The sequence below is a fragment of the Bubalus bubalis genome, chromosome 7, assembly GCF_019923935.1.
Source record: "Bubalus bubalis isolate 160015118507 breed Murrah chromosome 7, NDDB_SH_1, whole genome shotgun sequence".
Classification (NCBI taxonomy): Eukaryota; Metazoa; Chordata; class Mammalia; order Artiodactyla; family Bovidae; genus Bubalus; species Bubalus bubalis.
The window spans coordinates 44,616,491-44,639,858 of record NC_059163.1 but is presented as its reverse complement, the minus strand read 5'-3'; the positions used below and the strand labels follow the sequence as shown (position 1 = coordinate 44,639,858).

The 23,368-nt window shown below is 39.8% G+C and overlaps 1 long non-coding RNA gene across 9 annotated transcripts in view; it reads left to right on the top strand.

Moving 5' to 3' along the window:
* The window catches only part of LOC112586189, a 197,662-nt gene that overhangs the window by 87,984 nt on the left and 86,310 nt on the right, over positions 1 to 23,368 (top strand). For 6 of the 9 annotated variants that reach the window (XR_006552202.1, XR_006552207.1, XR_006552206.1 and 3 more), the window contains one exon: positions 396 to 593. The exons of 1 other annotated variant lie outside the window; for it this stretch is intronic. This is a non-coding gene — a long non-coding RNA (uncharacterized LOC112586189). Of the gene's footprint in view, positions 1 to 395; positions 594 to 7,406; positions 7,943 to 7,967; positions 8,446 to 23,368 lie in introns of those variants that run through there. 2 more of the 9 variants (XR_006552201.1, XR_006552204.1) reach the window with 2 other exon arrangements.

The window sequence follows — 23,368 nt, the reverse complement described above, 5'->3', positions numbered from 1 at the left end:
AAATACTCTAATATGTCATGGTTAGAGGGTATGATGTCAGCTTCAATGCGGTTCTTTATTTCCTCACTGCTAATGAGGAAGAGGACTAAAAAATGAGGCTCTTGACATAACTTACATGCAAACCACAGTTTTCTATAATTTGGTTGATGAGTAATGGAATTTTAAAAGACCACAATTCTTTTTGGCATAGTGCTAATCACTTTCTACCTTTGTGCATTTTAAATTAACTCTACATGCCATAATTTGTTAAATGGTTCAATTGTCAAGTGCAGATTTTCTTGTTCTAAACTGTTAGTACAGTTTCTACTTATTAGAACAAACCCTTCACCTCAAAAAACTCATCTTGTTTTCTGCCAGAATTTGAAGCAGTTGCATCTTCATTTTGTTTTTTTCAGGACAGCTTTTTTAAGAAGTCATGTCCCTGGCAGAGGTAACAGCATACACGAAGGCCTGGAGGCTGGTACCCAAGAGTCACTAAAGATGAAGACTGAACAGCATGTAGTGAGGCCCGATCTCAGGGAGCACTGATGCCATGCCAATGGGTGGGAGCTTTCTTCTTGGATGATGGGAGCCACGTAAAGGCTTTAAGCAGGGTATTGATGAATTTACTTAGTTTCTTTGATTATTTTTCAATTGTCATTTTCTTTTTAAACCTCTTGTCATATATAAATTTCATCAGAAATTGGCTGTATTTACAATGTAGGACGGAATTTTATACTCAACCCTGAAACATATTAATAGACATGACCAAAACAATTCCTTCCTTTCCTTCTGAGCACGGTTTATACCATTACTGGAAGAAGTTGAGAAGTCTTGAAGAATATGTATTCATATTTTCAAATGTACATTTCAACTACTTAGAAATTTAGTGCATCTACATTCATGTGTTTGAGAGTGTTCATTCCATCATCTTAGCAGGCTCTGTTTTCTCCTCTTTTTGTTCTCTCATCTCCTTAGAAAGCTACAATTAAAGTCAGTGCTGTACCAGATTAGAAAGCAGCAAAACTATTCTCAGTATTATCATTTGGGTTCACACTGTTTTAAACTAGAGTCTTGAAAAAGATTGAAAAATTGGATTTGGGGATTGAACACTGACTCAGTTGTAGGTACCTTCCTGCAGAGATTAATTTTTTCTTCTGTTTGAGGAAAAGACTGATTTATAAGGTATATTTGACTGAGTGTTAGAGGACTTGAGTCTTTTAATGGCTTTACTACATAATAATAGCTGCAATTTATTGTGCTGGGTTATATATATATATACAGTCATATATGGGGGCTTCCCATGTGGCACTAGTGGTAAAGAACCTGCCTGCCAATGCAGGCATAAAAGACATAAAAGGCAAAGAGACATAAAGATGTGGGTCTGATCCCTGAGTTGGGAAGATCCTCTGGAGGAGGGCATGGCAACCTGCTCCAGTATTCTTGCCTAGAGAATCCCATGGACTGAAGAGCCTGATGGGTTACAGTCCACAGGGTTGCAAAGAGTTGGACACAACTGAGGTGACTTAGCATGTGCACACACATAGTCACATATATGTACATGGATATATGTATATATGCCGGGGTCCAGCCCCGGCCGATCCAGGGTATTCGAAGGAGAGACGGCGTAGGCAAGGATCAGGAAACAACTGCTTAATTAAATGTTAATTAAGGATGTAAAGAGTAATAGAATGAGGATAGCTCAGTGAGGAAATTCAGTGGAGAAAAGAGGCTGAAATAAGGATAGCTCAGTGAGGAAATTCAGTGGAGAAAAGAGGCTGAATAATTCAGCCAGAAGGTGAGTGAAAGAATGACATGGGGAGACCAAGTTTCGGTGAACAAGGCCCGCACTTTATTTTCCAAAGTAGTTTTTATACCTTAAGTTGTGCATAGAGGATAATGGGGGAAGGGGTGGAGTCAGGCTTTCAAACTTATCATATGCAAAAGTTTAGGTGATTTACATCATCTTCTGGCCAGGAGGCCTGTTAACATTTTAAGAAACTTATTTTTCTCTAAAGGTGATTATTCCAAAGTCAGGCACCAGCCTCCAAAAAAGCATTGGACAAAGCTGCATTCCTATAGGGCAAAGGTGAGGTGGCTCAATCAAGAAAAGAATTAACTCAAGGGTCCAAGGTTACAAACATTGAGGCTACTACTTATATTTCTATACACCCATTATATCAATCAATACACTGCCAAGGACACAGTAGGTAAGGGGTATGGAGACTTAGCAGCAAACATTGGCCCAATAAGTGAAAAACCCTTCACCAATACAATTTCTAATGAATCTTTTAACTACTCAAAGGAATCTGTGTTTAGACAGTTTAGAACATCTCCCGCCTCTCACAGTTGGGAGGCTCTGAACAATCACATGTGGCCGGAAAAATCTATTCAGGCAGGCTAGAGGACTTCCAAAGGAGTTTGTAGGTTGAAACACTGTCACACCCAGGAATTATTAACTGGAGCTGTAAGCTAACTCTTTTTTCAGAGAGAGGTAGTGGGGGACAGCCCCCCTGTAAAGTCAGAGGTATAGGTGAGAGCACAAAGCAGAAAGTAGGCAGACTCTGGTTTTGGGGGTAGATGCTCGAGAATTTCCAGGGGGACTCCTGAGGCTCGATCCCGCCTTTGCGTATGCCGAGCCTCCTTCCTCATGACCTTTGCCACAGGCGGAGTGCCTCACGCTGCCTCCCGGCAGTGATAGAATTCTAGTTGAGCTATTCCAGATCCCGAAAGATGATGTTGTGGAAAGTGCTGCACTCAATATGCAATATGCACTCAATATGCAATATGCCGGCTCCCGGCATATATATGCATAGGTATATCATAATTTGCAAAACAACTCGATGAAGTAGGTATTTTCCCCATTTCAAAGTGAGGAAATCAAGGGCTCAAGAGGTTAAGAATCTTGTCCTTGGGCACACACAAGAGGTAAAACCTGGCTTTGAACCAGGCTGTCCGACTTCGAACCATGTCACTCAGCCCCTCCCATATCAACAAGCCAATTTTAGGCAAATCAGCCTCTGTGGGTATCAGTTTTCTATACAGTATAGAAATTGGACTAGATAAAGAAGTTAAGCTCAATTATTTCTAAACTTTCTAGCTTGGACATTTTGTAAGGGGTCTTCCTTTTAGACATTACCAGTTATGATCAGTAGAATTATTTGATAAAGTCATCATTTTATTCTTGGTTTATACTACATTTTCTTTATAGGAAGCAAAAAGGAATCAAAGTTTCTAGATAGGCCAGTAATGAATGAAAAGGATAGGGATTTTAAAAAGGGCAGACCTTTTTTGCCTGAGGTAGCTGGATGCCAGTCCTAGGTCTGACACCCAGTAGATGGGTCAAATAACACTTCTGAATTTCAGTCTGCTTATCTGGAAAACTAGGATGATAATACACAACTTGCAGGGTTGCATGAAAACTAGAGATAAAGTTTAAGGTTTAGATTTTTGATTGATGCAAGTAAATATTATCATTAATATCATTATTATTATTATTGACAGTATGATTACACATCACTGTCATTATCAGAACTCACACCATTAAGGACAGAAAAAGGGGACCTTCCTATGGTTCCTTGTGATAGCTACTTAAAAAATGGTCTGAATTGGAGAATTGATTCACACTCAAAAAACTGGGTTAGAACTGAGTGGATAGACCGTAAATAGTTGACTATAATAATGTTTACTCATTTATGAAACAACTATTAATTGAACAGCTACTCATGGCTATGTTACTATTTTAAACCACAGATTTACCAGGAAACAAAACAAAGTTCCTATGGTCACAAAATAACATTTCAGTGGGAATGACAGAAATAAATATAAATTATGTCAATAGAGATGAGGGTAATAATGAACTATAGAGCAGAGGAAGTGGAGAGAGAGTGAGTTTCTGTCTAAGGAAATTTTTTGTTTATACAGTGGTTGGAATGAATACTTTCAGTGAAAGTATTTTAAAAGGCAATGAAGGAACAAGCAGTGTGGACATCTGAGGAACATTCTAGACAAAGGCAACAGCATGTGCTAAGGCTCTGAGGTGGACATGTTCTTCAGAGCTTAAGGAAGAGCAAGAAAGCCAGTGTATCTGGAGCAGAGTGAGCCCGAGAAAATCAGTGATACCAGAGCGATAGCGAGAGTCCATCATATTGGGTCATATACATATACATATACAAGGTTTCTTGGTTTTTCCTCTAGTGAGATCAGAAATCATCAGAAAGATTTATGCAGAGAAGTGACATTCTCTGACGTAACTGAAAAGGTTACTTTGGTGGTGGTATTGCAAATAGATAGTAGGCAAGAGTGGAAGAAAGGAGACAAGTTAGGGGACTATTGAAATAAATGTTACAATTTTACGACAATGTTGTAACAATCCAGATGGTTTTAACGAGATAGTAGCAGTGGAAGTGATAAGTTGTTGGAGCTTGGATGACTTTCCAAGGTGCAGCTGAGGTGATTTGCTCATAAATTAGTATTTATATACAAGAGTGGATGAGGAGGCAAGGATGACACTAAAGTTTTTGGCCTGAGCAACTGAAAGGATGGAACTGATATTTATTGAGAAGGGGAATAGTTTTTAAAAATTATTTTAAATATTTATTCGGCTGTACCAGGTATTGGTTGCATCATGAGGGATCTTTCAGTTATAGCATGCGGGATCTGTCTTTGTAGTTGTGGCATGTGGGTTTTAATTTGCACCATGTAGGATCTAGCTCCATGATGTGGGATCTAATGAGAGAGCTCCCTGCATTGGGAGCATGGAGTCTTAGCCACTGGACCACCAGAGAAGTGAGAAGGAGAACAGCTGAGAAGGACACAATAGGAGTATTAATTTTAGTGGTGGTGGTAAGTTAAAAACCAATAATTCAGTTTCTAATATGGTAAGCTTGAGAAGCTTACTAGATAATCCAAATGGAGACACCAGTGAAAAGTTGCATAAATGGTCTAGAGCTCAGCGGGGAAGGATGGTGTAGAAATAAATATTTGGGAGACATCAGCACACAGATGGTATATAGAGAACACGGAACTGAATGAGATCACCCAGCAAGTGAGTGTCAACAGAGAAGTTCAAAGACTGAGCCCTGAGACTTGCTGATGCTTGGATTTAGGAAGATGAGAAAGAACAGACTAAGGGAGACTGAGAAGAAGAAAGCAGTGAAATAGGAGGAGATCTGAGAGAGGTTGACTTGGAAACCAAGCAGTGAAAGTGTTTCAGGGAGAAGATATATTATCATGAGGATTGAGTGACATAAGGATTGGGAAATGACCACCGTATTTTTACATCCCAGTGGTTGATAGCTTTAGCTGCAGTGGAGTATTCGGGTTTAAATCCTGACTGGAGCAGATTCAAGAAAGAATGACAGGAAATAAACTATTTAAAACTTTTTTTGAATAGTTTTGCTCTTATAAGGAATATATTGGGGGCAGGGTAGCTGGAGGGGACATATGAGGTCGCAAGAAGATATTTAAACATGGGAGATGTTATAGTCTGTTGCATGGTGATGGGGTGATAGACTGAAAAATTAGTGGTGCTGATGAGAGTCCCTTGGACTGCAAGGAGATCCAACCAGTCCATTCTAAAGGAGATCAGTCCTGGGTGTTCATTGGAAGGACTGATGTTGAAGCTGAAAAAAAAAAAAAAAAAGAAACTCCAATACTTTGGACACCTGATGTGAAGAGCTGACTCATTGGAAAAGACCTGGATACTGGGAAAGATTCCAGGAGGAGAAGGGGATGACAGAGGATGAGATGGTTGGATGGCATCACCGACTTGATGGACATGGGTTTGGGTGGACTCCGGGAGTTGGTGATGGACAGGGAGGCCTGGCGTGCTGCGGTTCATGGGGTTGCAGAGTCGGACACGACTGAGCAACTGAACTGAACTGATGAGAGAGGGAGAGAAACACAATTGCATGATGTCCCTGACTAGGTGAGAGAGGACAGCCTGAGATAGACACACAGACAGCTCAGGGAGCTATTCAGGTTGCAGAAATCAGGCTTCCATTACAAAAGTCATGTGAGTAAAGATACACAACCACAGAGCCAGAATCAAGAGACTACAATAGCTGTGGCAGCTTCCTGCCTTTGATGCAGAAGCTCCTGTGGAATCCAGCACACTGGGAGGTCAATGAGACAGAGGCGCGTGGAATATCTCCTGTGAAATCCAGCACACTGGGAGGTCAATGAGACAGAGGCGCGTGGAATATCTGATTATCATCAGAAAGGCATGGGGAAGAAGTTAGGTGTTTCCTAGATTCTTGTTATCATAATAGCAATGCAGGTGGTCAGATGGCATCTTTTTTCACTCTTAGAATTCATTATCTAATTGTAAATTTCCTGAGAGCAGGGCCAAGACTTTATATTTCTTTATATCCTCCTTTAGCTACTACAGTGCCTGGTACACAGTGGCTACTGAATAGGTGTAAAATTGAAGACATGCCTCAGTACTGAAAGTAGGTTTATATTGGGCCAAATCGACAAATTGAAAAATGGAAAACTGAGCCTTTTAGTCATCAACAACCTATATGATTATTTTTCAATGAACTAAATTTGACTATACTAACTAGTTTATCTAGAGATAAAAATGAGACTTCATGGATAGCTGTGCATTGAATGACCTCTTCCAGGTTTCCCAACCATTTACCAAAGGATATTTGGAGGCTGTCTCCCCAGCTTCTTTGTTTCAGTGAAAATAATGTACTTTTATTACTAAGTGACAGAACATTTCTATTTTATTCTAGCAAAGCAGGCCAGTCACTGCTATTTCTATTATGATTATTTCCAACAACTTCAATGGGAGGGAGCAGGGAGAAGACTGAAATGTAAAGTAGAGAGTTTGCACATGGAGCAGAGCCACAAATACGAGCTTCCTCTGCTTGTCACCAGCTCTGTGATTCGGGGCAAGACCCTTCTGTCTCTGAGCTTCAAAGGTCTCTTCTACAAATAATACTAATACCTATCTTGTTGATTTTGCAGATTATTGTAAAGAGCAGATGAAAATGGTTGGAGAAAGATAAAATAGATGCTACTTTACTGGGGTACAATGGACAGGCTTCATGTGTATTCAGGAACCTCCTGAAATTGAATGTGAAATTTGCCTTTATGCCTTTTTGCATTTTATCCCTAGATTCTCAGAGGTTTGTCTTCAGATTCTTACAGGGTTTTGTGACAACATTGCTGAAAGCAATAATAACAGAGAAGTGTGTGTGTGTGTGTGTGTGTGTTTGTGTGTGTGTAGTCGCTTCAGTCGTGTCTGACTCTATGTGGCCCTATAGATGGTAGCCCACCAGGCTCCTCTGTCCATGGGATTCTCCAGGCAATAATACTGGAGTGGGTTGCCATGCCCTCCTCCAGGGGATCCTCCCCACACAGGGATTGAACCTATATTGCTTATGCTTCCTGCTTTGGTAGGCGAGTTCTTTACCACTGGTGCCACCTGGGAAACCCAATAACAGAGACTGTTGAAATTATTTACTCTGGCCAGGTGTGCTAACCCTAAAAATTACAGTGATGTTTTCTGTGCTTAGATGAGGGTTAAAAATAGCATTGCAAAGAGTAGTGCTTTCTCCATCTTTAGTGTGTATCAGAACCACCTGGAAGACTTGTTAGATTTCTGGGCCCAACCCCAAGCATTTTTAATTCAGTAGGTCTGAGGTGCAGATCTGCATTTCTAACAAGTTCCCAGGTCTGCTGCTGGTGCTGGTCTGTGCGTGCCCGCTCAGTCACGTCGGACTCTTTGTGGCCCTATGGACTATAGCCCGCCAGGCTCCTTCCTCTGTCCAAGGAATTCTCCAGGCAAGAATGCTGGAGTGGGTTGCGGTTTACTACTCCAGGGAATCTTCCCAACCCACCCGAGTCTCTTGCATCTCCTGCATTGGCAGGAGGGTCTTTTACTAGTGCCACCTGGGAAGCCCTGCTGCTGGTCTATGGTTATCATTTTGAGAGTCATTGGTGTAAAGTATAGGTAAGCTCTGTAGGTATTCAGTAGGCAGGTTATTGGAGAAGCTTTGATTTTCAGGAAGTAGGTAATGTCCTTGAATAGGTAGTGGTAATGGTCTTTGCTTTGGATTTCTTTGTTGAAAAGAAAAACAAGTTTCTTTGCATTTCGGTAGTGTTACTAAAGCTGACTTCTTTCTTGAGCAGCATGCTACAGCTCAACAGCTCTTAACATCTCTTTTGGGGGCCAAAATGGTGTAATATTCCATTTGACAATATGCCTGCTATTTCCCTGCTGATCTCAAAGAGTGGCAGAGTAAGAGCCTTGTGGCTCAAGTCCAGGAACCGCTGATGGCTGCCATGTGGGCTGAATGGACCCTTTAACTGAGGAGGTCACAGGGTTCTCTGTAAAGCCTTTCCAAGGATTTGAAAATACATTTTCTTTTGAAAGGGAAGGAAAGAGGCTTTTGGAAATAAGTACCTTTTGAAGATGTTTCCATTTGTGGTGAACAGGGAATGAGGAATTGAAGTGTAAGTACTGTTTATCATGTGGAATCTGTATTTTTTGCTGTGGAACATAGTCCAACATTACTTGCCCTGTTCCTTCCTTAGGAGAAGGATGTACACAGATTTCACATGGCTGTCCTGGACAGCAACGAAGAGCACCGGCAAATAGCATAGAAATAAAAGTGCTAATTAGCAGCACCCGGGATGAGAAACACTTGGGAGAAACTCATTTCTGTGAAGCAGGAGAACATGTTTTAAACACTGTCAACAATGTGCTGCTCTGTGATAAAGTTTGGCTAATTTCATTTGACCTCATAAATGCCATTTTTCAAATCTCACTCTTCATTGCTATTTTAATTTTCTCAGGCCTGCCCTCCTCTTCATTTTCTGTTTGCACTTAATCCTTTAATACATTCCTCTTATCTTTACCTGACTGTTCCCAATACTTAGTGTTTGGAGAAACTCTTTCTCAATCAGATCTGGGACCTGTCAAGGAACAGTAAATAAGCATAGTAGTGTAGATTAGATTTTAAAAAGGCTCTTTAGGTCGCATCAGTGCAAGCCGTATTAATATGAGATGCCAGAGAGCTTTCACAGTTGTGGAACTCAGAGGAGACTGAAATGTCTTAATCCTTCATATGTGGAAGAGGAAGAAGGAGGGATCACTTTTACTTAAGAAAAACTCGTCTGTCCAAGGGCAGGCAGGGTCTTCGAGCAAAAGGAGCTGAGCTGGCAGACCGTTTACTGGGTAGGGGCAACCTTGTTTATTTGCCCGTACAGATTTCTTCAGTGCCCCCCAACACTTATCCCCTTCAAAATCAACTGGGACTTACGAGCACTTGCAAACTATTTTTAAGCAGGTCAGAGCTGGAGCATTAAAAGTGGTGAACAGTTGTAAATCCTGGGGAAATAGCGTGTGGGTGAAACTGCAAATATTTATGCAGTAGTTTTGGTTCCAGCATTCCCGTTTCTCAAGACATTTGAATATTTTTGGTTTACAAAATACTTCCACTTGTTTTTTTAATGTGAGAAGTGTCTACATTTTTATAACTCTTACTGAGGTATCTTAGGTTCATTACTGTCTCCATAAAAGCTAGTGATTTGGTGGTGGTGGTGGAGCACTTTATGAGCTGTCGGGATGTGCTGCATATTATGTTAAGGCGAGGAGGGAGATGACAAACAAATCATAAAGTTGTCCACTTTCCTAGATAATTTTACACCTATTTTCCTCATTTTTAAATGATCTATATGTTTAGCAAAGTAAAATGCTTGTGTTGTTTTTTCATGCTTGGTACAATTAAGGACTGTGTTCTTATCAAAACGTACATTTCACATTTTTTTTTTTTAACTAAACAGTGAAGAAGAGACTTGGATGCTTGTTCTACTTATGCTACTAAAGACATGAGTCATTTCTGAGTCTCTTTCTCTGTTATAAAGCAGTAATAATACTAAGTTCTGTAGGTCTTGATATAATATAGACTCCCAAGATCTAGAAGAATGGGGCAAAGTGACTTGATTTGTACATTGTCTATATGGTATTTGGGTTACTGGTGTGTACTATAAATTAATATGTCAGTATTTTAATGTATCAATGCATTGATGAAACTGTGGTTAATGCAACATAATCCTACTTGGACCTGACTACTCATGGGAAAATTTGGCATGAAGATAAAGGAACATTGTATGTAAGGTTAAATCTAAAGGCTTAGATTTAATTGTCAAAGTATTCTGAATTTTCTTACCTAAATTATCAGCATAATAAAAATTTAAAGGAAAATGATAAATTGGGATAAAATATTTGTGACAAATACAGTGGTTAAATGATTAATGGCCTTAAAGATAAGGAGGTCTTAAAAATTGATAAGAAAAACTTTCAAATCACAGTAGAGAAAAGAACACAGTAAATGAATAGGCAGTTCATAAAAGAAGAAAATTAATGGCCAGTAAGAATGGAAAAAAACCCGTCAAATTTCATTAGTAATCAAAGATATATGAGCTAAAATCAAACATCATTCCTCTTGATCAAATTGGCAGAGATGTAAAAAGGTAATATTTAGTTCTTAATCATTTATTTAATGCAATGGCTGCCCTTGCTCCTTCAGGATGGCCCTGAGATTTTAGAATGTGTTCCATTATAGCCTGCTACCTTTTTCTTCCTGGGCAGTGCAGCAGTGAGCCTGAGACCCATCTTTGGAATCAGATGCTGCAGGTTGGATTCTCAGCATTCCTATCTACAGTTTGGCCTTGAAAAGACTGCCAGTTTCTTAAACCTTTTGAGCTTCTGATTTCTCTTCTGTAAGATGGAGATAATGGCTAAGTTACAGTTATTGTGAAGAGGTAATGAAAGTAGTAATGCTTCTAGAAAAAAAGTAGTTTCTTAATAGGTGTTGGCTATTGTTTTTAGACTATTTTCTATAATTTCAAACACAGAATTTCACAATGTGTATTTTGTTATGCAAAATTTAGAGTATGTGTCAGATATAAATATGGGGCAGGCACAGCCTCATCAGAAAGTCCTAGGCTACTTTGTGCTATGAGATGTTTGACGGTGTGACTTGGGATATTACCTGTTTCTATACAGCAGGAAATATTTTTGTCAGGTAAGAGGCATCTTGGAACATCTTTTTTTTTTTTCCCCACCAAAAATCCATACTGAATTTTGCATCATGAAACATAAAATTTGTGCAGAACAGACTGAGACAGACTAAGCAGGAGACAAATAGAGGCATCATACAAAAAGACAAAATCCATTTCCTGGATAATGGGGAATAGATAAAGGAGGAGAACCCAGTCTATTACATAGCTATCTGCAGTAACAGCAAGTCAAGAATGAGTCTCTTTATAGTTTGAGAATGCATTTGATGAAGCTGCTGCACTTAACATGTGAACACTGAGCAACTGAGGACAGAGAGAAACTGAGAGAAAGGTCTGATACCAGAAGCAGCCAATGCGAGTGGTTGTGGAGGAGCTTGGAGCACAGAATAAGGAGCCTCATACAAGAGCAAGTCAGACAAGCAACAGGCAGCCTCTTCCAGGAGAGGTTTTTCTACTTGTGTAGTGATAAACAATCAGAATTGACAGTCTACCAAAATGCTTATTGTTTAGTCTGTATATGTGTAGCCCCTGTCTTGGCTAGCTCAGTATTATCCTGCCTGAGAAGTAACAAGACTTTTTAGGACTCCCTCATCCAAAGCACATCTTCTCTCACAGTTCTGGGATTCTTTGCAGAATGGCAGTCAGTTGACTGAAATTACTAGCATTAACATCTATCCTTCAGCTTTTTCCTTTCCGGTGCTGGCTCCCACCTGTCCACACCTGGTACCTCCAGACCCTTTGCAGAGGTGCTGGCTTGCTGGCACTGACATCATGAGAGTCCAGTGTCCATGTGGAAGTGCCGTCTCTGAGGCACCAGAACGGAGCTGGATCCCAGCAGAGGCTGGACAAAGGGCCTCCTCATTCTCAGCCATACCCTTCTAGGTCCCTAAAATAGATCTACTTGTGACCAGTGAATCCAAAACTTGTCCAAGGGATCCCAGTGGACAATAACCCTGCTCTGATCAATGTCTTCCTTTACAGTTTCCTCACCTCGTCAAAACATTCTCCCTCTTCTCCTAAGTGTAAGAAGTCCCCTACCACCATCTCATCCCCAAGTGGCCCCACAGGAGACTTATGATACTGTATGAGAGCTTTGTAAGATACCCCTGCATGTGAGCAGGGGTGTCATCCATAGCCAAATGCTTACCTATCTAAGCCTATACCTGCTTAAATTAACTCCTAGACCAGGGTTCATTCACTCTTCTGTAAGAGGCAGCCATTCTCAATGTCACTTTCATAAAGTTTTCAAAAGAATCTGCATTGTAATAGAACAACTGAGTAAACCCCAGCTGGAAATGTAAAGGTATGCTGTTTCCTGAACCCCACGTCTTCCAGAAGGGACTGCCTAAACAAAACTTGCTTTGGGCCCAGTGCCCACACATTCTCTATGCTTCTGAATAGGTTACACTTCTTGATGTTCCATTTTATCAGCTTACAATTTTCCTCGGATAACAGCAAGCAATTTCTCATTTCATTCCTCCTTTGATGTATGATCTTTCAAATATTCATAGATGCTTTCCCCCTGCCTTTTTTGTGGTGAACCTAGGGTATTTATCTTTAGACCTTCAATCACATTGGTTTTGCTGTTCTGAGTTCTTTCCCAAATGTATGACAGCCATAGGTTTCTAGAGTCTGCCTCCCAAAGTGGAATAAGAGAGTAAAAGTTTTTGGGCACATGGCCTTGGGGCTTGCAGCCATAGGCTGAATGGTGTCCTTCTGGCTGAACCCAACCCTGTGTCACTTCTCTGGGTCTGAACCTCAGTTCAAATTTTCCTGTTCTCCCCACTCCAAAATGGTGGCACCTAAGGAAAGGGAACTTTTTATTTTTTTTTGTGGGCAGTGCGGAAATGTGCAATTTAGGAATCTCTCTGTTCTGTTCTGGAATAGAGTGGAGTTCAGGCATGGGCATCATAAGAACAAGAGCACAGAGCTGTGCAGGGCCTGTCGGTGGCCTTAGGTGAATGACTTAAGGTCTCTGAGTTCAGTTCTCTTATGTAGAAAGAACATCAGTAATTTCTGAGGCTGAACTGGGATGTCTGAACATGATCTGACTGTTGGAACACACAGTAGGCTCAGAATAATGAGGAGATGTTGCCCCTGTGATTATGTACTTTGGAACCAGAGAAACCTAGTTTTATGTTCCACTTCTGCCACTCACTAACCATAACCTTCTGTTAGGGGTCAGCAGGTTTCCCGTAAAGGGCCAGCTAATCAATATTGTAGGCCCTGCAGGACATAGGCTTTGTTGCAACTATTTGACTCTGTCATTGTAGTGAACATAACTCTAGTCTAGGTGGAAACAAATGGGCATGATTGTATTCTAATAAGACTATAGACTTGAAATTTGAATCGCATGTAATTTTAACATGTCGCAAAATATTATTCTTTTCTCTTTTTTCAATCATTAAAAAATACAGAAATCATTTTTAGCATGCAGCCACGTTCTTAGCTTGCAGATGAGCTAGATTTGGACTGTGAGCCATAGTTTGCCAGTTCTCATCTTAGGTCAACACTTCATCTCTCCAACTCTCGGTTCCTTTTCCTGTCAGTTGATTTGTTGTTTATTTCAGTGAGGTAAAGTGCTTGGCATATAGTGTGTTCAATAAATTATAATTATTACTATTATTAACTTTAGAAAGTGGAGACACATATGTCTGCAATGGTATATATTTTTGTTTAATATGATTACAACTAGGGAAAAAGGTTTCAGTGTAGTTCCTTTTTGAGTTTGTCTAATCAAGAAGGGTAGAAGAATGAAATTCAATTTTATAAGCTTCTCATCCATTGTATAATAAAGAGTTTATCTGGTCTTTGTCCTGAGTTCTTGAGGGGGAGCTTCTAAACCCTTGGGATTTCCCAAGTGATATAAGTGTCTTTGTTATTCACTGTGGGTCCAAGGGATCCCAGCTGAGTTATGCTAATGAGGTAATTATAGTGGCCCCTACGAAGAGTCAGTATGGGAACAGGTTTTAACAGAAGAATTTTGGGGGGGACACAAATATTCAGTCTATATCCATATATATATGTGAGGATTAATCTTCACAACAACCATTTATGATAGATACTATATTATTTTATAGTTTAAATAACATAAAGGCCCAGGGAAGCTAATAGCTTGTCCTAAAACACACAGCTGAAAAGTGGTGATGTCAAAATTTGAACCCAAGCAAACTGGCTGTGGAGTTCATGTTCTTAGTCACTAAGCTATATTGCATCTTAGAAAAATTGTGACAGCAAGTAATATATTTGTGACAATCACTGTGTGTCAGACATCACACTTGTGTTAGTATATTTAATCTTCGTATCGGTCCTTATACTAGGAAGCATTATTAATCCATTTTACAAATGATAAAACCAGAGTACAGAGAGGTTAAATACTTGCCTAAGGCCACCAGCTTACTCAGTGGCAGAGCAGTGCCCAATTCTTTGTAAAAGAATTATCCCAGTTCTCTAACTTGCTTGAGGAAGAATGTTTGGGTGACAAAATTGGCAACGGGAGAGTAGATTCCACTCTGTGGTTCCAGGGGGACATTTCTAAACCTTGTAGAAAGAAGAGAGGCAGGCAAGGATACTGCAAGGAATCACTCACACGCACCTCTGAGAGACACTACAAGTAACGCATAGAGGGGGAGACAGTCCTTACTGGTGGCCAGCACTGGAAAGGTCAGCCCCCCATCCGCGTGGGAAAGCGTGTCAAGGAGCCACTTTACAGTTTACACTCCGAGAGGACTGACAAGTGCTCTGGCGTTCCTGTTGATTCTGCCTCTTCTGGTAGCCAAGAGGCCGATCAAGCTGTGCTTTTGCTAAAGCCGGCCATTCTGAAGGTTGTTTGGACGTGTGATGATGTATTTTGTTCTTAGGTCATTACGTTGTGGGTGAAAATGACTGACTTACACCCTCTCTGCCACATCTTTTCTACTTTCACAGCCTTTGTTTACAGATCCTAGGGGATCAAACCTTACTTTTACAAAACTGCAGCTTTTTTCAGTAAGCTTCTATTGTGAAAGGCAGAGGCAAACCTCTTAAAAATATGCTTTTTAATTGTTTTATTTGGGGAGAGAAAGAACAAACTATAATTTTTACATGGGAGTGTGTACAGATAATGATTCTCCTAAAAAGAGTAATAGAGACAACAACGTGTGGCCGGTGGGGTGCACAGCAGCGTGCTGGCAGTATTGATCTGGGGACTGGAAACTTGTTATCAGATAAGAAATTAAAGAGAAGAACCGAACAGTTCACTCATGCTCGGTGTGAACTTGCGGCATCTGTGCTCCGGGTTCGGCGCTGGCTTTCCATCTGCTTGGGGATGCGATTCAAGGAGTCGAGGTGGAGATTGTGATCTATGGGCTCGTGGCGATTGGATCCTCACTCCTGCACTATGTCCTCTCTCTCTCTTGGCAGGTGCTGGTGACAGCTGGCATGCTGAAGTCCTCTTGGGAGGAATTCTATATTGGGACTCTTCAGACAGGGAGGTCCCGGGAGAGGGCCATCTGAGGCAGGATAGATGTCCTGTTATCCTGGGGCAGCTTAAATCTGTCAACTTTCACTGGCCCCTGGCAGAGCTGTCGAGCAGTAATGCTGGTTTAATTTAGTGGTGACGACTCCTGGGTGAGGGGAGGAGGTGAAGGTTAGAGTGACTGAAGAATGTTTTCAGCGTCCTCTTCTTTTCCTCTCCCATCATGGCTCCTCGTCTTATGTTCCCCTTTTTCTGTTAAATTGGTTAATTTGCCCCAGCACCATCTATGCTGTGGTCTGAGCTGGTGGCCCTGGAATTATTTTCCAGTTCTTTTTCCTTATTTCCCATGTTCAATTAGTCATCTCAGCCACACATTTGACCCTTGTGACAGTTTTTCTTAGAAGAGACCATCCCTTCTATTACTGAGATCTGCCCTCGATCAGATTCTCATCACAAGTTGCTTGCCTTAGGAGATCTTAGTAATTAGTTTCTCTGCCATCACCATGGCCCATTCCAACAGAACAAAAACAGAGATTCCAGAATGATTTTTCTAAAGTGGTGGTTCTCAAACTTTGCTGCACATCTGAGTCATCTGGGAGCTTTTTAAATTGATGTCCAGAGCATACACCATACCAATTAAATTATAGATAGAATCCCTTGAGGCTGGATCCTGGCATCCTCATTTTTCATAACTTCCCAGGTGAATCCAATGTGTAGCCATGTCTGAAATCTTTGTCTGATCATATCTAATTCTTTTGTCTCTTGTTCAGGAATTTTTCAATGGCTCCCTATTGCCTGTAGAATTGAAAGCTGGCAGTTCTTAGAATTCCTAGCCCTTTATGGTCTGGCCGTAAGCGCTGTTTTTAGTCCTATCTCTGTTTCTAGCCTACTGTCTAGCCATTCTAGTTTTAGCCTACTGCCTTGCATTATTTACCATATCTTATATATGCCATACCTTTCTTGCCTTAGTGATCTTGCTCATGTTTTTTGTTTCTTCTAGAAACTAGATTAATACAGAGAAGATGAAGAAAGGGTCCCCAAAGAAGGTTTTATTATCCCAATGGAGGCCCTTGGAGTAAGCAGTTGTGATTCAAACGAATGGCTGAAGATACCAGTTAGCACTCCCCCTTGCCTTTACCCTACTTAAAAAAAAGTCAATGTCATACTCATAGGAAGAAAAGTCTCTTGTAGTTATATCTTGCCCTTAATTATAGATGCCTCATTCGTCATGCCCACAGGCCACTTTCTAACTGGACCTCTCTGAGGAGCTGTTTTCCTCCTTGGTCTAGATGAAGTGAATAATGTAAGAGTCAGACATGTTCCCCTTTCTCCCTCCCACTCTTGTTCCCTGCCCCACATCCATCTTCACACTGCAGAGTCCAAACAGAATATTTTATTTCTTTCTTCAGTTATCATAGCTTTTAAGGGAGCAAATGAATCTTTTACTTTTTAATCACAAACTTACCACTTGTGCCTTCTGCTGCAGGCTGCTCCATCTTCTCTGTAGCATTGCCTTCCAGCAAAGTGGTGTGGCTGTCTTTATTTTTTTGTCCAAAGTCAAAGTGTAAATCCAGGTACTTTATAACAATATTGAATGAAATGAAAATCTCTGAAGTTTCTCTTCTCTGACTCAACATTTGTTTGAGAAAAATGAAGTTGCCATTGTTTGAGCTGATGAAGATTAAATGGACTGCCTCTGAATTTAATTGAGTCTCTGTTTGAATAATATCCATGGTGGGTCCTACTGCGATGTTTAGTGATTAATGGTGAGAATGAACAACAGTAACATCTGGACCCAAAGCTGTTCATGGCTTAGAAGGTGTTCATTCCTTTGAGAAAAAGGATTCTCTGCATCACTGTCCAAATAATCATTAGCAGATAGATCAGCTGAGACATTTTAATTAAAATTTTAAAATGTAGGGAGAAGAAAAGTTTCTTAGCACTCTTATTTTATGTAACCAAGTTAAATCAAAATTTATTATAAAATAAGGAGATAGGTTTCTATTTCCTTTCAGGAAGAGAAAGAAGGTGGATGATGAAGTAGCATTTGCTTGTTATGAATATAAGTACAAAGAGGAGAACTTGAGCCTAGGATATGTTGCATTCAGTTGTTTTAACCATCATTGTAGGCAATATTTAAGAAAACCTTGAGGAGTCATTCAGATTTAAAATTAGTTTTTCCTGATTTTTATTATAGGTGCATGCATGCATGCTAAGTTGCTTTAGTCATGTGTAAACCCATAAACTGTAGCCTGCTAGGCTCCTCAGTCCATGGGTTTTCCCAGGCAAGAATACAGGAGTGGGTAGCCATTTCCTCCTACATTTTATTATACGAATTTTTAGAAACTAAATATTGGGTTGTCCAGAAAGTTTGCTTGTGCTTTTGTAAGAGCTTACAAACTTTTTGGCCAACTCAGTATAACAAAATAATAATAAAAATCATTAATCATGAATCATTTAGATGATCGTTATTCAGTTGCTAAGTCATGTCTGACTCTCTGCAACCCCATGGACTGTAGTATGCTAGGCTTCCCTGTCCTTCACTATCTTGGAGTTTCCTAAAACTCATGTCCATTGAGTCAGTGATACCATCCAACTATCTTGTCTATATCATCTCCTTCTATTCCTGCCTTCAATCTTTTCAGCATTAGCATCTTTTTCAATGAGTCAGCTCTTTGCATCATGTGCCAAATGATTGGAGCTTCAGATTCAGCATCAGTCCTTCCAATGAATATTCAGGGCTAATTTCCTGTAGGATTGACTGGTTTGATCTCCTTACAGTCCAAGGAACTCTCAAGAGTCTACTCTAGCATCACAATTTGAAAGCATTAATTCTTTGGTGCTCAGCCTTCTTTATGGTCCAACTCTCATATCCGTATATGACTACTGGAAAACCATAGCTTTGAATATATGAGCCTTTGTCGGCAAAGTGATGTCTCTGCTAAATATGCTGTCTAGATTTGTCATAGCTTTTCTTCCAAGGAGCAAGTGTCTTTTAATTTCATGGCTGCAGTCACTGTCTGCAGGGATTTTGAAGCCCCCCAAAAGAAAATCTGTCACTGTTTCCACTTTTTCCCCATATTTGGTGTGAAGTGATAGGACCAGATGCCATGACTGTAGTTTTTTGAATGTTGAGTTTCAAGCCAGTTTTTCCACTTCCAACTTTCATCTTCATCAAGAGACTCTTTAGTTCCTTTTCACTTTCTGCTATTAGAGTGGTATCATCTGCATATCTGAAGTTATTAATATTCCTCCCAGCAATCTTGATTCCAGCTTGTGATTCATTCAGCCTGGCATTTCACATGATGTACTTTACATAGAAGTTAAATAAGCAGCGTGATGGTATATAGCCTCGACATACTCCTTTTCCAATTTTGAAACAGTCCGTTTTTCCACGTCTGGTTCTAACTGTTGCTTCCCAGGAGGCAGGTAGGATAATCTGGTATTTCCATCTCTTTAACAGAAATAAAAGCACAAGAATGCTTTAGAAGCTTTTTTTTTTTTTTCCCTAAGTGGTTGACTAATCATACTGAAATTATTACAAAATGTTTGGGTAAATGAAATGAGTCCTACATCTGTGGTTGTTGCCTTAGGACTTCTATGTGTTTGTTGATCAAATACATCAACAAATTACTTGGAAGGGGTATCTTAACTGATGATATTTTAATCTAATGCCAAAGAAGCTGAAGTTGAATGGTTCTATGAAGACCTACAAGTCCTTCTAGAACTTATATAAAAAAAAGATTTTTTTTTCAATCACAGGGGATTGGAATGCAAAAGTATGTAGTCAAGAAATACCTGGAGTAACAGGCAAACTTGCCTGGAATTTACCTTGGAGTGAATGAAGGTCACCTTATGACCTTGGAGTTCAGAATGAAGCAGGACAAGGCTAAGAAGTTTTTTCAAGAGAACACACTGGTCATAGCAAACAGCGCAAGAGAAGACTACACATGGACATCACCAGATGGTCAATACCAAAATCAGATTGATTATTTTATTTGCATCCAAAAATAGAGAAGTTTTATACAGTCAGCAAAAATAAGACCTGCAGCTGACTGTGGCTCAGCTCATAAGCACCTTATTGCAAAATTCAAACTTAAGTTGAAGAAAGTAGGGAAATTCACTAAGCCATTCAAATATGACCTAAATCAAATACATTATGATTATACAGTGGAGGTGATGAAAGAACTCAAGAGATTAGATCTGGTAGTGTGCCTGAAGAACTATGGTGGAGGTTCATAACATTGTACAGAAGGTGGTACAGTGAAAAAGAAATGCAAGAAAAGGGTTGTCTGAGGAGGCCTTACAAATAGCTGAGAAAAAAAGAGAAGTAAAAGGCAAGGGAGAAAGAGGAAGATACACCCAACTGGATGCAGAGTTCCAGAGAATAGCAAGGGATGATAAGAAGGCCTTCTTAAATGAAAAATTCAAAGAAATAAAAGAAAACAACAGAATGGGAAAGACTAGAGATCTTTTCAAGAAAATTGGAGATATCAAGGATGTCTCCAAAGTTTTCATGCAAGGATGGGCACAATAAAGGACAGAAACAGCAAGGATATAACAGAGGCAGAAGAGAATAAGAGGTGGCAAGAATACACAGAACTATACAAAAAAGGTCTTAATGACCTGCATAACCATGATGGTGTGGTCACTCACTAGATCCAGACAGCCTGGAACGTGAAGTCAAGTGGGCCTTAGGAAGAATTACTATGAACAAAGCTAATGGAACTGATAGAATTCCAACTGAACTATTTAAAATCCTAAAAGGTGATGCTATTAAAGTGCTGCACTCAATGTGCCAGCATATTTGGAAAACTCAGCAGTGGCCACAGGACTGAAAAAGGTCAGTTTTCATTCCAATCTCAAAGGAAGGTAAAGCTAAAGAATGTTCGAACTACCATATAATTGCGCTCATTTCACATGCCACCAAAGTAATGCTCAAAATCCTTCAAACTTGGCTTTGGCAGTTCATGAACTGAGAAATTCCAGATGTACAAGCTGGATTTAGAAAAGGCAGAGGAACCAGAGACCAAATCGCCAATGTACATTGGATCACAGAAAAGGGAATTCCAGAAAAATATCTACATCTGCTTCATTGACTATGCTGAAGCCTTTTTTCACTGTGTGGATCACAAGAAACTGTGGAAAATTCTGAAAGAGATGGGAACATCAGAGCACCTGACCTATCTCCTGAGAAACCTGTATGCAGGTCAAGAAGCAACTGTTAGAACTGGACATGGAAAAATGGACTGGTTTAAAATTGGGAAAGGAGTACATCAAGGCTGTATGTTTGTCACTCTGCTTATTTAACTTCTATGCAGAGTACATCATTCGAAACGCTGGGCTGGATGACTCACAAGCTAGAGTCAAGACTGCAGGAGAAATATCAACAACCTCAGATATGCAGATAATACCACTCTAATAGCAGAAAGTGAAGAGGAACTAAAGAGTCTCTTGATGAAGGTGAAAATGGAGAGTGAAAAAGCTGGTTTGAAACTCAACAGTCAAAAAGCTAAGATCAAGGCATCCAGTCCCATCATTTCATGGCAAATAGTAGAGGAAAAAGTGAAAACAGTGATAGACTTTATTTTCTTGGACTCCAAAGTCACTGAGGGTGGTGACTGCAGCCACTAAATTAAAAGGCTCTTGCTTTTTGGAAGAAAAAGTATGACAAACCTAGACAGCATATTAAAAAACAGAGACATCACTTTCCCAACAAAGGTCCATATAGTCCAAGCTACAGTTTTTCCACTGGTCATGTACAGATGTGACAGTTGGACCATAAAGAAGGCTGAGCACTGAAGAACTGATGCTTTTGAACTGTGGTGTTGGAGAAGACTCTTGAGAGTGTCTTGGACTGCAAGGAGATCAAACCAGTCCATCCTAAAGGAAATCAATCCTGAATATTCATTGGAAGGACTGATGCTGAAGCTAAAGCTCCAATCCTTTGACCACCTGATATGAAGAGCCAATTCATTGAAAAAGACCCTGGGATTGGGAAAGATTGAGGGTAGGAGGAAAAGAGGGTGACAGAGGATGAGATGGTTGAATGAGGATGAGATGGTTGAATGGTATCACCAAATCAATGGACATGGGCTTGAGCAAACTCTGGGAGATTGTGAAGTACAAGGAAGCCTGGCATGCTGCTGTCTATGGAGGTCCCAAAGAACGGGACATGACTTAGCAGGTCAACAATAACATCTTCCTATGCAAAGTGAGTTGTATGAGAGTTTTTACAAGATATCTGTTGAGTTCTCATTTTCTCTGAGAGCAGGAGAGGGTTAAGTAAGTTTACAGGGAGATTTTTAAATTTCTGTGCCTCTGGCTTTTTATAACATCTGCTAGTGTTACCTCCTATCATCCTTCTTTGCCAATTTTTTTTCTTGGCTATTCTTGTGTATTTGTCCCTACATGTGTATGTTAAAATATATATATTTTTTATTTTTATGGTAGTACAGACAATAAAAGTAAGTAATAATGATTACAACAAAGATAAATGAGTTAAGTATGAAACAAGGGTTACATAATTATATCCAGAACAACATGAAAATTGAGTGAAAGTAGTCAAGTAGGTTGAATATATTTGTCATTACTGCTATTCTAGAGATTTCTATATTTATAGCAGTCATTTCACAAAGAGGCATTCCTACTGGGAATTATAAGTGAATTGAAATGTGTTGGCTAAATTTATGAAAGTCAGATTAGTAAGCGGTTTCTGAGAAACTAGAATATAGTTCATCTCTGAAGGTGACCTATGGGAGGATAAGCAAGACCTTCTGGGCCATTACTGTCTCCTTAAATTCTCTGAAGTCTTAACGTGACAGAGAGGATATTTTTTAAAATCATCATCCAAAAGTTGAGCAAGTGCTAGTATCTTAATTCCTTTTCTATCATTTCCCATGGACTGTTAAAGCTTTTTACATTTGACATTGGTGCATTAAGTCTATAGATGTATAGTAATTTTGATCTGAGGAAAAAACATGGCTGGGCCTCTAAGGTTATTATGCTTTCCAGTGATTCCCATGGGAAACTTCAGATTTGGTTTGCTTTCTGTAAAATCCCTGTTAGGTTGTCTTTAATTTACAAAACCATCAATAATATCGCTTGTTTCAAATCAAATTTTATTTTCTGATTATCTGTGATTTGGACGTTATATATTTTTTAATCATGTGAAATTTAGAGGAAATGTTATTCTTCTTTCTTCCCAGGTTTATTTACCTTATTCACTTCAATCACTGGAAGCTTGTTTACTTTTCTGTGATAGGTGGGCTCTCTCAAATCATCTTGGCTATACAGAGTTATCCAAGTCCTGGCTTAGATAGGCAGACTGAAGATTCCTTTGGAATATCAGAAATAAAAATTGCTGGAGGTTTCTGGTCAAGGACTGGGTAAAACAGCATCTTAGGGTATAGCAAGGGCAGCATGCAGAAGTAGCTAAAGCTCCCTTCTCTTAGGAAGTGACAGCAGCAAACCCTGAAGGTATATAGAAAATATTCCCATAGAATAAGGACTTTCAGCGCAACACAATTATCACACATTAGCATAGCACTCCAGTTTATGAAACATTTTCTTATAGAATGTCTAAGCTGCCTGTCAAGCAATTCAAGTTATATAGGGATGATGGTTGTTAGTGTTATAGCCCCGTTAACTGGAGAGAAAATGGAACCTTAAAAAGTTTAAGTGACTTACTCAAGGTTAATAATTAGATATAGAGTTCAGGTCTTTTGAGTCTAAACTCCCATCTTCTGAAAACTAAAGAACTATACCTCCAAATTTGTGACCACCTATCAGACAAGATTTCAAGGGCAGGGTCACTGGTAGGCCCACGTGTCCCAAAATAGCGTTGTCCCCTCCCCTTGGTAATGGTATCTCTTAATTGACCATTAACTTTTGGAT